The sequence below is a fragment of the Tachysurus fulvidraco genome, chromosome 19, assembly GCF_022655615.1.
Source record: "Tachysurus fulvidraco isolate hzauxx_2018 chromosome 19, HZAU_PFXX_2.0, whole genome shotgun sequence".
Taxonomy (NCBI): Eukaryota; Metazoa; Chordata; class Actinopteri; order Siluriformes; family Bagridae; genus Tachysurus; species Tachysurus fulvidraco.
Window position 1 is genome coordinate 477159 of NC_062536.1, and position 12818 is coordinate 489976.

A 12818-nucleotide genomic window follows, 5' to 3' on the forward strand; every position below is an offset into this window, starting at 1 on the left:
TGATCCCTTACCCTGGCACCCTATTTTCGACATTTAACTTGCACTCCATGGGGAGGTTGCATTGTAGTTCCAACTGTAACAAAGCCAAGACTTCTCAGACAAAAGCAGCAAATTGATCCCAGTTAATATAATGGAACAGGTTTGACAGACGCTGCACTGCTAAGCCAGAGGACTCAATCAGAGAGCAAGATGCCACACAGTTTGATTTGATCACTGACCCTGGCACCCTATTTTCGGCATTGAACTTGCACTCGATGGGGAGGTTGCTTTGTAGTTCCAACTGTAACAAAGCCAAGACTTCTCTGGCAAAAGCAGTAAATTGATTTAGTTAATATAATGGAATAGGTTTGACAGAAGTAGCATTGCCAAGCAAGAGGACTCAATCAGAGAGCAAGATGCCACACAGATTGATTTGATCACTGACCCTGGCACCCTATTTTCGGCATTGAACTTGCACTCGATGGGGAGGTTGCTTTGTAGTTCCAACTGTAACAAAGCCAAGACTTCTCAGACAAAAACAGCAAATTGATCACAGTTAATATAATGAAACAGGTTTGACAGACGCTGCACTGCTAAGCCAGAAGACTCAATCAGAGAGCAAGATGCCACACAGTTTGATTTGATCACTGAACCTGGCACCCTATTTTCGGCATTGAACTTTCACTCGATGGGGAGGTTGCTTTGTAGTTCCAACTGTAACAAAGCCAAGACTTCTCAGACAAAAACAGCAAATTGATCCCAGTTAATATAATGGAACAGGTTTGACAGACGCTGCACTGCTAAGCCAGAAGACTCAATCAGAGAGCAAGATGCCACACAGTTTGATTTGATCACTGAACCTGGCACCCTATTTTCGGCATTGAACTTTCACTGGGGCAGGCGCAGTGTAGTCCGAAATGCTGGCCTTGAAAAATTCCCCACTGGATTTCAGTGTTTTAGCCACAGTTTATGTGCCACCCAACCTGCTTGCTTTTGACTGGTCTCTGCTTCAACCAAACCTTATATCGAAACTCATCTGGTTTACAAAAAAAAGAAAAGAAATGAATTGTGCTGTTTTTGTGTTAAAATAGGAAATAGACTGAACTCTTGAAGTCAGCTGATCGTCTTCAATAAAATGAACTGTATCTGCACCTGTCACTCGGAAAACTGTGATCGATCACACTTCGCTGACAAAAGCAGCAAATTGATCCTAATTATTTTAATTGAACAGCTTCGACCAAAGCAGCACTGCCATGCCGCAAGACTCAATCAGAGAGCAAGATGCCACACGGGTTAGTTTGATCACTGAACCTGGCACCCTATTTTCAGCATATAACTTGCACTGGGGCAAGTGCAGTCTAGTCCCAGTTGCCCGCAGCCTTCAACCTTCAGGACAGGTGTTCCTCGTTAGTATAGTGGACAGTATCTCCGCCTGTCACGCGGAAGACCGGGGTTCGATTCCCCGACGGGGAGACTGCTTTTCCACCCAGTTCCAACTCTAAGAAGGCCGAGACGTCTTGGACAGAAGTGCCACTGCTCTCAACTTGCCTGCGGAAGACCATGTATTGATTCCTCAATGGGGAGGTTGCGTTATAGGTCCAACTGTAACAAAGCCAAGACTTCTCTGACAAAAGCAGCAAATTGATCCTAGTTAATATAATGGAACAGGTTTGAAAGAAGCTGCACTGCCAAGCAAGAAGACTCAATCAGAGAGCAAGATGCCACACGGATTGATTTGATCCCTTACCCTGGCACCCTATTTTCGGCATTTAATTTGCACTCGATGGGGAGGTTGCTTTGTAGTTCAAACTGTAACAAAGCCAAGACTTCTCAGACAAAAGCAGCAAATTGATCCCAGTTAATATAATGGAACAGGTTTGACAGACGCTGCACTGCTAAGCCAGAGGACTCAATCAGAAAGCAAGATGCCACACAGGTTGATTTGATTCTTTAACCTGGCACCCTATTTTCGGCATTTACTTCGTAGTTCCAACTGTAACAAAGCAAAGAATTCTCAGACAAAAGCAGCAAATTGATCCTAGTCAATATAATGGAACAGGTTTGATAGAAGCTGCACTTATAAGCCAGAAGACTCAATCAGAGAGCAAGATACCACACAGTTTGATTTGATCACTGAACCTGGCACCCTATTTTCGGCATTTGCTTTGTAGTTCAAACTGTAACAAAGCCAAGACTTCTCGGACAAAAGCAGCAAATTGATCCTAGATAATATAATGGAACAGGATTGACAGAAGCTGCACTGCTAAGCCAGAAGACTCACTCAGATTGCAACTTGCCTCAACTTGCCTGCGGAAGACAGTGTTTTGATTCCTCGATGGGGAGGTTGCTTTGTAGTGCCAACTGTAACAAAGCCAAGACTTCTCTGACAAAAGCAGTAAATTGATTTAGTTAATATAATGGAATAGGTTTGACAGAAGTAGCATTGCCAAGCAAGAGGACTCAATCAGAGAGCAAGATGCCACACAGATTGATTTGATCCCTTACCCTGGCACCCTATTTTCGACATTTAACTTGCACTCCATGGGGAGGTTGCATTGTAGTTCCAACTGTAACAAAGCCAAGACTTCTCAGACAAAAGCAGCAAATTGATCCCAGTTAATATAATGGAACAGGTTTGACAGACGCTGCACTGCTAAGCCAGAGGACTCAATCAGAGAGCAAGATGCCACACAGTTTGATTTGATCACTGACCCTGGCACCCTATTTTCGGCATTGAACTTGCACTCGATGGGGAGGTTGCTTTGTAGTTCCAACTGTAACAAAGCCAAGACTTCTCAGACAAAAACAGCAAATTGATCCCAGTTAATATAATGGAACAGGTTTGACAGACGCTGCACTGCTAAGCCAGAAGACTCAATCAGAGTGCAAGATGCCACACAGTTTGATTTGATCACTGAACCTGGCACCCTATTTTCGGCATTAAACTTTCACTGGGGCAGGCGCAGTGTATTCCGAAATGCTGGCCTTGAGAAATTCCCCACTGGATTTCAGTGTTTTAGCCACAGTTTATGTGCCACCCAACCTGCTTGCTTTTGACTGGTCTCTGCTTCAACCAAACCTTATATCGAAACTCATCTGGTTTACAAAAAAAAAGAAAAGAAATGAATTGTGCTGTTTTTGTGTTAAAATAGGAAATAGACTGAACTCTTGAAGCCAGCTGATCGTCTTCAATAAAATGAACTGTATCTGCACCTGTCACTCGGAAAACTGTGATCGATCACACTTCGCTGACAAAAGCAGCAAATTGATCCTAATTATTTTAATTGAACAGGTTTGACCAAAGCAGCACTGCCATGCCGCAAGACTCAATCAGAGAGCAAGATGCCACACGGGTTAGTTTGATCACTGAACCTGGCACCCTATTTTCAGCATATAACTTGCACTGGGGCAAGTGCAGTCTAGTCCCAGTTGTCCGCAGCCTTCAACCTTCAGGACAGGTGTTCCTCGTTAGTATAGTGGACAGTATCTCCGCCTGTCACGCGGAAGACCGGGGTTCGATTCCCCGACGGGGAGACTGCTTTTCCACCCAGTTCCAACTCTAAGAAGTTCGAGATGTCTTGGACAGAAGTGCCACTGCTCTCAACTTGCCTGCGGAAGACCATGTGTTGATTCCTCAATGGGGAGGTTGCGTTATAGGTCCAACTGTAACAAAGCCAAGACTTCTCTGACAAAAGCAGCAAATTGATCCTAGTTAATATAATGGAACAGATTTGAAAGAAGCTGCACTGCCAAGCAAGAAGACTCAATCATAGAGCAAGATGCCACACGGATTGATTTGATCCCTTACCCTGGCACCCTATTTTCGGCATTTAATTTGCACTCGATGGGGAGGTTGCTTTGTAGTTCCAACTTTAACAAAGCCAAGACTTCTCAGACAAAAGCAGCAAATTGATCCGAGTTAATATAATGGAACAGGTTTGACAGACGCTGCACTGCTAAGCCAGAGGACTCAATCAGAGAGCAAGATGCCACACAGGTTGATTTGATTCTTTAACCTGGCACCCTATTTTCGGCATTTACTTCGTAGTTCCAACTGTAACAAAGCAAAGAATTCTCAGACAAAAGCAGCAAATTGATCCTAGTCAATATAATGGAACAGGTTTGAAAGAAGCTGCACTGCCAAGCAAGAAGACTCAATCATAGAGCAAGATGCCACACGGATTGATTTGATCCCTTACCCTGGCACCCTATTTTCGGCATTTAATTTGCACTCGATGGGGAGGTTGCTTTGTAGTTCCAACTTTAACAAAGCCAAGACTTCTCAGACAAAAGCAGCAAATTGATCCCAGTTAATATAATGGAACAGGTTTGACAGACGCTGCACTGCTAAGCCAGAGGACTCAATCAGAGAGCAAGATGCCACACAGGTTGATTTGATTCTTTAACCTGGCACCCTATTTTCGGCATTTACTTCGTAGTTCCAACTGTAACAAAGCAAAGAATTCTCAGACAAAAGCAGCAAATTGATCCTAGTCAATATAATGGAACAGGTTTGATAGAAGCTGCACTTATAAGCCAGAAGACTCAATCAGAGAGCAAGATACCACACAGTTTGATTTGATCACTGAACCTGGCACCCTATTTTCGGCATTTGCTTTGTAGTTCAAACTGTAACAAAGCCAAGACTTCTCGGACAAAAGCAGCAAATTGATCCTAGATAATATAATGGAACAGGTTTGACAGAAGCTGCACTGCTAAGCCAGAAGACTCAATCAGAGTGCAACTTGCCTCAACTTGCCTGCGGAAGACAGTGTTTTGATTCCTCGATGGGGAGGTTGCTTTGTAGTACCAACTGTAACAAAGCCAAGACTTCTCTGACAAAAGCAGTAAATTGATTTAGTTAATATAATGGAATAGGTTTGACAGAAGTAGCATTGCCAAGCAAGAGGACTCAATCAGAGAGCAAGATGCCACACAGTTTGATTTGATCACTGACCCTGGCACCCTATTTTCGGCATTGAACTTGCACTCGATGGGGAGGTTGCTTTGTAGTTCCAACTGTAACAAAGCCAAGACTTCTCAGACAAAAACAGCAAATTGATCCGAGTTAATATAATGGAACAGGTTTGACAGACGCTGCACTGCTAAGCCAGAGGACTCAATCAGAGAGCAAGATGCCACACAGGTTGATTTGATTCTTTAACCTGGCACCCTATTTTCGGCATTTACTTCGTAGTTCCAACTGTAACAAAGCAAAGAATTCTCAGACAAAGGCAGCAAATTGATCCTAGTCAATATAATGGAACAGGTTTGATAGAAGCTGCACTTATAAGCCAGAAGACTCAATCAGAGAGCAAGATACCACACAGTTTGATTTGATCACTGAACCTGGCACCCTATTTTCGGCATTTGCTTTGTAGTTCAAACTGTAACAAAGCCAAGACTTCTCGGACAAAAGCAGCAAATTGATCCTAGATAATATAATGGAACAGGTTTGACAGAAGCTGCACTGCTAAGCCAGAAGACTCAATCAGAGTGCAACTTGCCTCAACTTGCCTGCGGAAGACAGTGTTTTGATTCCTCGATGGGGAGGTTGCTTTGTAGTACCAACTGTAACAAAGCCAAGACTTCTCTGACAAAAGCAGTAAATTGATTTAGTTAATATAATGGAATAGGTTTGACAGAAGTAGCATTGCCAAGCAAGAGGACTCAATCAGAGAGCAAGATGCCACACAGATTGATTTGATCCCTTACCCTGGCACCCTATTTTCGACATTTAACTTGCACTCCATGGGGAGGTTGCATTGTAGTTCCAACTGTAACAAAGCCAAGACTTCTCAGACAAAAGCAGCAAATTGATCCCAGTTAATATAATGGAACAGGTTTGACAGACGCTGCACTGCTAAGCCAGAGGACTCAATCAGAGAGCAAGATGCCACACAGTTTGATTTGATCACTGACCCTGGCACCCTATTTTCGGCATTGAACTTGCACTCGATGGGGAGGTTGCTTTGTAGTACCAACTGTAACAAAGCCAAGACTTCTCAGACAAAAACAGCAAATTGATCCCAGTTAATATAATGGAACAGGTTTGACAGACGCTGCACTGCTAAGCCAGAAGACTCAATCAGAGAGCAAGATGCCACACAGTTTGATTTGATCACTGAACCTGGCACCCTATTTTCGGCATTGAACTCGCACTCGATGGGGAGGTTGCATTGTAGTTTCAACTGTAACAAAGCCAAGACTTCTCAGACAAAAGCAGCAAATTGATCCCAGTTAATATAATGGAACAGGTTTGACAGACGCTGCACTGCTAAGCCAGAGGACTCAATCAGAGAGCAAGATGCCACACAGTTTGATTTGATCACTGAACCTGGCACCCTATTTTCGGCATTGAACTTTCACTGGGGCAGGCGCAGTGTAGTCCGAAATGCTGGCCTTGAAAAATTCCCCACTGGATTTCAGTGTTTTAGCCACAGTTTATGTGCCACCCAACCTGCTTGCTTTTGACTGGTCTCTGCTTCAACCAAACCTTATATCGAAACTCATCTGGTTTACAAAAAAAAGAAAAGAAATGAATTGTGCTGTTTTTGTGTTAAAATAGGAAATAGACTGAACTCTTGAAGCCAGCTGATCGTCTTCAATAAAATGAACTGTATCTGCACCTGTCACTCGGAAAACTGTGATCGATCACACTTCGCTGACAAAAGCAGCAAATTGATCCTAATTATTTTAATTGAACAGGTTTGACCAAAGCAGCACTGCCATGCCGCAAGACTCAATCAGAGAGCAAGATGCCACACGGGTTAATTTGATCACTGAACCTGGCACCCTATTTTCAGCATATAACTTGCACTAGGGCAAGTGCAGTCTAGTCCCAGTTGCCCGCAGCCTTCAACCTTCAGGACAGGTGTTCCTCGTTAGTATAGTGGACAGTATCTCCGCCTGTCACGCGGAAGACCGGGGTTCGATTCCCCAACGGGGAGACTTCTTTTCAACCTAGTTCCAACTCTAAGTAGTTCGAGACGTCTTGGACAGAAGTGCCACTGCTCTCAACTTGCCTGCGGAAGACCATGTATTGATTCCTCAATGGGGAGGTTGCGTTATAGGTCCAACTGTAACAAAGCAAAGACTTCTCTGACAAAAGCAGCAAATTGATCCTAGTTAATATAATGGAACAGGTTTGAAAGAAGCTGCACTGCCAAGCAAGAAGACTCAATCAGAGAGCAAGATGCCACACGGATTGATTTGATCCCTTACCCTGGCACCCTATTTTCGGCATTTAATTTGCACTCGATGGGGAGGTTGCTTTGTAGTTCCAACTTTAACAAAGCCAAGACTTCTCAGACAAAAGCAGCAAATTGATCCCAGTTAATATAATGGAACAGGTTTGACAGACGCTGCACTGCTAAGCCAGAGGACTCAATCAGAGAGCAAGATGCCACACAGGTTGATTTGATTCTTTAACCTGGCACCCTATTTTCGGCATTTACTTCGTAGTTCCAACTGTAACAAAGCAAAGAATTCTCAGACAAAAGCAGCAAATTGATCCTAGTCAATATAATGGAACAGGTTTGATAGAAGCTGCACTTATAAGCCAGAAGACTCAATCAGAGAGCAAGATACCACACAGTTTGATTTGATCACTGAACCTGGCACCCTATTTTCGGCATTTGCTTTGTAGTTCAAACTGTAACAAAGCCAAGACTTCTCGGACAAAAGCAGCAAATTGATCCTAGATAATATAATGGAACAGGTTTGACAGAAGCTGCACTGCTAAGCCAGAAGACTCAATCAGAGTGCAACTTGCCTCAACTTGCCTGCGGAAGACAGTGTTTTGATTCCTCGATGGGGAGGTTGCTTTGTAGTACCAACTGTAACAAAGCCAAGACTTCTCTGACAAAAGCAGTAAATTGATTTAGTTAATATAATGGAATAGGTTTGACAGAAGTAGCATTGCCAAGCAAGAGGACTCAATCAGAGAGCAAGATGCCACACAGATTGATTTGATCCCTTACCCTGGCACCCTATTTTCGACATTTAACTTGCACTCCATGGGGAGGTTGCATTGTAGTTCCAACTGTAACAAAGCCAAGACTTCTCAGACAAAAGCAGCAAATTGATCCTAGTTAATATAATGGAACAGGTTTGACAGACGCTGCACTGCTAAGCCAGAAGACTCAATCAGAGAGCAAGATGCCACACAGTTTGATTTGATCACTGACCCTGGCACCCTATTTTCGGCATTGAACTTGCACTCGATGGGGAGGTTGCTTTGTAGTTCCAACTGTAACAAAGCCAAGACTTCTCAGACAAAAGCAGCAAATTGATCCCAGTTAATATAATGGAACAGGTTTGACAGACGCTGCACTGCTAAGCCAGAAGACTCAATCAGAGAGCAAGATGCCACACAGTTTGATTTGATCACTGAACCTGGCACCCTATTTTCGGCATTGAACTTTCACTGGGGCAGGCGCAGTGTAGTCCGAAATGCTGGCCTTGAAAAATTCCCCACTGGATTTCAGTGTTTTAGCCACAGTTTATGTGCCACCCAACCTGCTTGCTTTTGACTGGTCTCTGCTTCAACCAAACCTTATATCGAAACTCATCTGGTTTACAAAAAAAAGAAAAGAAATGAATTGTGCTGTTTTTGTGTTAAAATAGGAAATAGACTGAACTCTTGAAGCCAGCTGATCGTCTTCAATAAAATGAACTGTATCTGCACCTGTCACTCGGAAAACTGTGATCGATCACACTTCGCTGACAAAAGCAGCAAATTGATCCTAATTATTTTAATTGAACAGGTTTGACCAAAGCAGCACTGCCATGCCGCAAGACTCAATCAGAGAGCAAGATGCCACACGGGTTAGTTTGATCACTGAACCTGGCACCCTATTTTCAGCATATAACTTGCACTAGGGCAAGTGCTGTCTAGTCCCAGTTGCCCGCAGCCTTCAACCTTTAGGACAGGTGTTCCTCGTTAGTATAGTGGACAGTATCTCCGCCTGTCACGCGGAAGACCGGGGTTCGATTCCCCGACGGGGAGACAGCTTTTCCACCCAGTTCCAACTCTAAGAAGGCCGAGACGTCTTGGACAGAAGTGCCACTGCTCTCAACTTGCCTGCGGAAGACCATGTATTGATTCCTCAATGGGGAGGTTGCGTTATAGGTCCAACTGTAACAAAGCAAAGACTTCTCTGACAAAAGCAGCAAATTGATCCTAGTTAATATAATGGAACAGGTTTGAAAGAAGCTGCACTGCCAAGCAAGAAGACTCAATCAGAGAGCAAGATGCCACACGGATTGATTTGATCCCTTACCCTGGCACCCTATTTTCGGCATTTAATTTGCACTCGATGGGGAGGTTGCTTTGTAGTTCCAACTTTAACAAAGCCAAGACTTCTCAGACAAAAGCAGCAAATTGATCCCAGTTAATATAATGGAACAGGTTTGACAGACGCTGCACTGCTAAGCCAGAGGACTCAATCAGAGAGCAAGATGCCACACAGGTTGATTTGATTCTTTAACCTGGCACCCTATTTGGCATTTTAGAGAGCAAGATGCCACACAGGTTGATTTGATTCTTTAACCTGGCACCCTATTTTCGGCATTTACTTCGTAGTTCCAACTGTAACAAAGCAAAGAATTCTCAGACAAAAGCAGCAAATTGATCCTAGTCAATATAATGGAACAGGTTTGATAGAAGCTGCACTTATAAGCCAGAAGACTCAATCAGAGAGCAAGATACCACACAGTTTGATTTGATCACTGAACCTGGCACCCTATTTTCGGCATTTGCTTTGTAGTTCAAACTGTAACAAAGCCAAGACTTCTCGGACAAAAGCAGCAAATTGATCCTAGATAATATAATGGAACAGGTTTGACAGAAGCTGCACTGCTAAGCCAGAAGACTCAATCAGAGTGCAACTTGCCTCAACTTGCCTGCGGAAGACAGTGTTTTGATTCCTCGATGGGGAGGTTGCTTTGTAGTACCAACTGTAACAAAGCCAAGACTTCTCTGACAAAAGCAGTAAATTGATTTAGTTAATATAATGGAATAGGTTTGACAGAAGTAGCATTGCCAAGCAAGAGGACTCAATCAGAGAGCAAGATGCCACACAGATTGATTTGATCCCTTACCCTGGCACCCTATTTTCGACATTTAACTTGCACTCCATGGGGAGGTTGCATTGTAGTTCCAACTGTAACAAAGCCAAGACTTCTCAGACAAAAGCAGCAAATTGATCCCAGTTAATATAATGGAACAGGTTTGACAGACGCTGCACTGCTAAGCCAGAGGACTCAATCAGAGAGCAAGATGCCACACAGTTTGATTTGATCACTGACCCTGGCACCCTATTTTCGGCATTGAACTTGCACTCGATGGGGAGGTTGCTTTGTAGTTCCAACTGTAACAAAGCCAAGACTTCTCTGGCAAAAGCAGTAAATTGATTTAGTTAATATAATGGAATAGGTTTGACAGAAGTAGCATTGCCAAGCAAGAGGACTCAATCAGAGAGCAAGAGGCCACACAGATTGATTTGATCACTGACCCTGGCACCCTATTTTCGGCATTGAACTTGCACTCGATGGGGAGGTTGCTTTGTAGTTCCAACTGTAACAAAGCCAAGACTTCTCAGACAAAAACAGCAAATTGATCACAGTTAATATAATGAAACAGGTTTGACAGACGCTGCACTGCTAAGCCAGAAGACTCAATCAGAGAGCAAGATGCCACACAGTTTGATTTGATCACTGAACCTGGCACCCTATTTTCGGCATTGAACTTTCACTCGATGGGGAGGTTGCTTTGTAGTTCCAACTGTAACAAAGCCAAGACTTCTCAGACAAAAACAGCAAATTGATCCCAGTTAATATAATGGAACAGGTTTGACAGACGCTGCACTGCTAAGCCAGAAGACTCAATCAGAGAGCAAGATGCCACACAGTTTGATTTGATCACTGAACCTGGCACCCTATTTTCGGCATTGAACTTTCACTGGGGCAGGCGCAGTGTAGTCCGAAATGCTGGCCTTGAAAAATTCCCCACTGGATTTCAGTGTTTTAGCCACAGTTTATGTGCCACCCAACCTGCTTGCTTTTGACTGGTCTCTGCTTCAACCAAACCTTATATCGAAACTCATCTGGTTTACAAAAAAAAGAAAAGAAATGAATTGTGCTGTTTTTGTGTTAAAATAGGAAATAGACTGAACTCTTGAAGTCAGCTGATCGTCTTCAATAAAATGAACTGTATCTGCACCTGTCACTCGGAAAACTGTGATCGATCACACTTCGCTGACAAAAGCAGCAAATTGATCCTAATTATTTTAATTGAACAGCTTTCGACCAAAGCAGCACTGCCATGCCGCAAGACTCAATCAGAGAGCAAGATGCCACACGGGTTAGTTTGATCACTGAACCTGGCACCCTATTTTCAGCATATAACTTGCACTGGGGCAAGTGCAGTCTAGTCCCAGTTGCCCGCAGCCTTCAACCTTCAGGACAGGTGTTCCTCGTTAGTATAGTGGACAGTATCTCCGCCTGTCACGCGGAAGACCGGGGTTCGATTCCCCGACGGGGAGACTGCTTTTCCACCCAGTTCCAACTCTAAGAAGTTCAAGACGTTTTGGACAGAAGTGCCACTGCTCTCAACTTGCCTGCGGAAGACCATGTGTTGATTCCTCAATGGGGAGGTTGCGTTATAGGTCCAACTGAAACAAAGCCAAGACTTCTCTGACAAAAGCAGCAAATTGATCCTAGTTAATATAATGGAACAGGTTTGAAAGAAGCTGCACTGCCAAGCAAGAAGACTCAATCAGAGAGCAAGATGCCACACGGATTGATTTGATCCCTTACCCTGGCACCCTATTTTCGGCATTTAATTTGCACTCGATGGGGAGGTTGCTTTGTAGTTCCAACTTTAACAAAGCCAAGACTTCTCAGACAAAAGCAGCAAATTGATCCCAGTTAATATAATGGAACAGGTTTGACAGACGCTGCACTGCTAAGCCAGAGGACTCAATCAGAGAGCAAGATGCCACACAGGTTGATTTGATTCTTTAACCTGGCACCCTATTTTCGGCATTTACTTCGTAGTTCCAACTGTAACAAAGCAAAGAATTCTCAGACAAAAGCAGCAAATTGATCCTAGTCAATATAATGGAACAGGTTTGATAGAAGCTGCACTTATAAGCCAGAAGACTCAATCAGAGAGCAAGATACCACACAGTTTGATTTGATCACTGAACCTGGCACCCTATTTTCGGCATTTGCTTTGTAGTTCAAACTGTAACAAAGCCAAGACTTCTCGGACAAAAGCAGCAAATTGATCCTAGATAATATAATGGAACAGGTTTGACAGAAGCTGCACTGCTAAGCCAGAAGACTCAATCAGAGTGCAACTTGCCTCAACTTGCCTGCGGAAGACAGTGTTTTGATTCCTCGATGGGGAGGTTGCTTTGTAGTACCAACTGTAACAAAGCCAAGACTTCTCTGACAAAAGCAGTAAATTGATTTAGTTAATATAATGGAATAGGTTTGACAGAAGTAGCATTGCCAAGCAAGAGGACTCAATCAGAGAGCAAGATGCCACACAGATTGATTTGATCCCTTACCCTGGCACCCTATTTTCGACATTTAACTTGCACTCCATGGGGAGGTTGCATTGTAGTTCCAACTGTAACAAAGCCAAGACTTCTCAGACAAAAGCAGCAAATTGATCCCAGTTAATATAATGGAACAGGTTTGACAGACGCTGCACTGCTAAGCCAGAGGACTCAATCAGAGAGCAAGATGCCACACAGTTTGATTTGATCACTGACCCTGGCACCCTATTTTCGGCATTGAACTTGCACTCGATGGGGAGGTTGCTTTGT

General features: G+C 43.6%; 5 non-coding genes across 5 annotated transcripts; all 5 read left to right on the forward strand.

Annotated features, from left to right (window-relative positions):
- Positions 1 to 1380: 1380 nt before the first annotated feature.
- trnad-guc lies at positions 1381 to 1452 on the forward strand. Its single transcript has one exon. It is a non-coding gene; the product is annotated as a tRNA-Asp (tRNA).
- Positions 1453 to 3441: 1989 nt separating this feature from the next.
- On the forward strand, positions 3442 to 3513 carry trnad-guc. The gene has a single exon. It is a non-coding gene; the product is annotated as a tRNA-Asp (tRNA).
- A 3344-nt stretch (positions 3514 to 6857) lies between these two features.
- Positions 6858 to 6929, forward strand: trnad-guc. The gene has a single exon. It is a non-coding gene; the product is annotated as a tRNA-Asp (tRNA).
- Positions 6930 to 8917: 1988 nt separating this feature from the next.
- trnad-guc lies at positions 8918 to 8989 on the forward strand. The gene has a single exon. It is a non-coding gene; the product is annotated as a tRNA-Asp (tRNA).
- Positions 8990 to 11453: 2464 nt separating this feature from the next.
- trnad-guc lies at positions 11454 to 11525 on the forward strand. The gene has a single exon. It is a non-coding gene; the product is annotated as a tRNA-Asp (tRNA).
- Positions 11526 to 12818: the final 1293 nt, after the last annotated feature.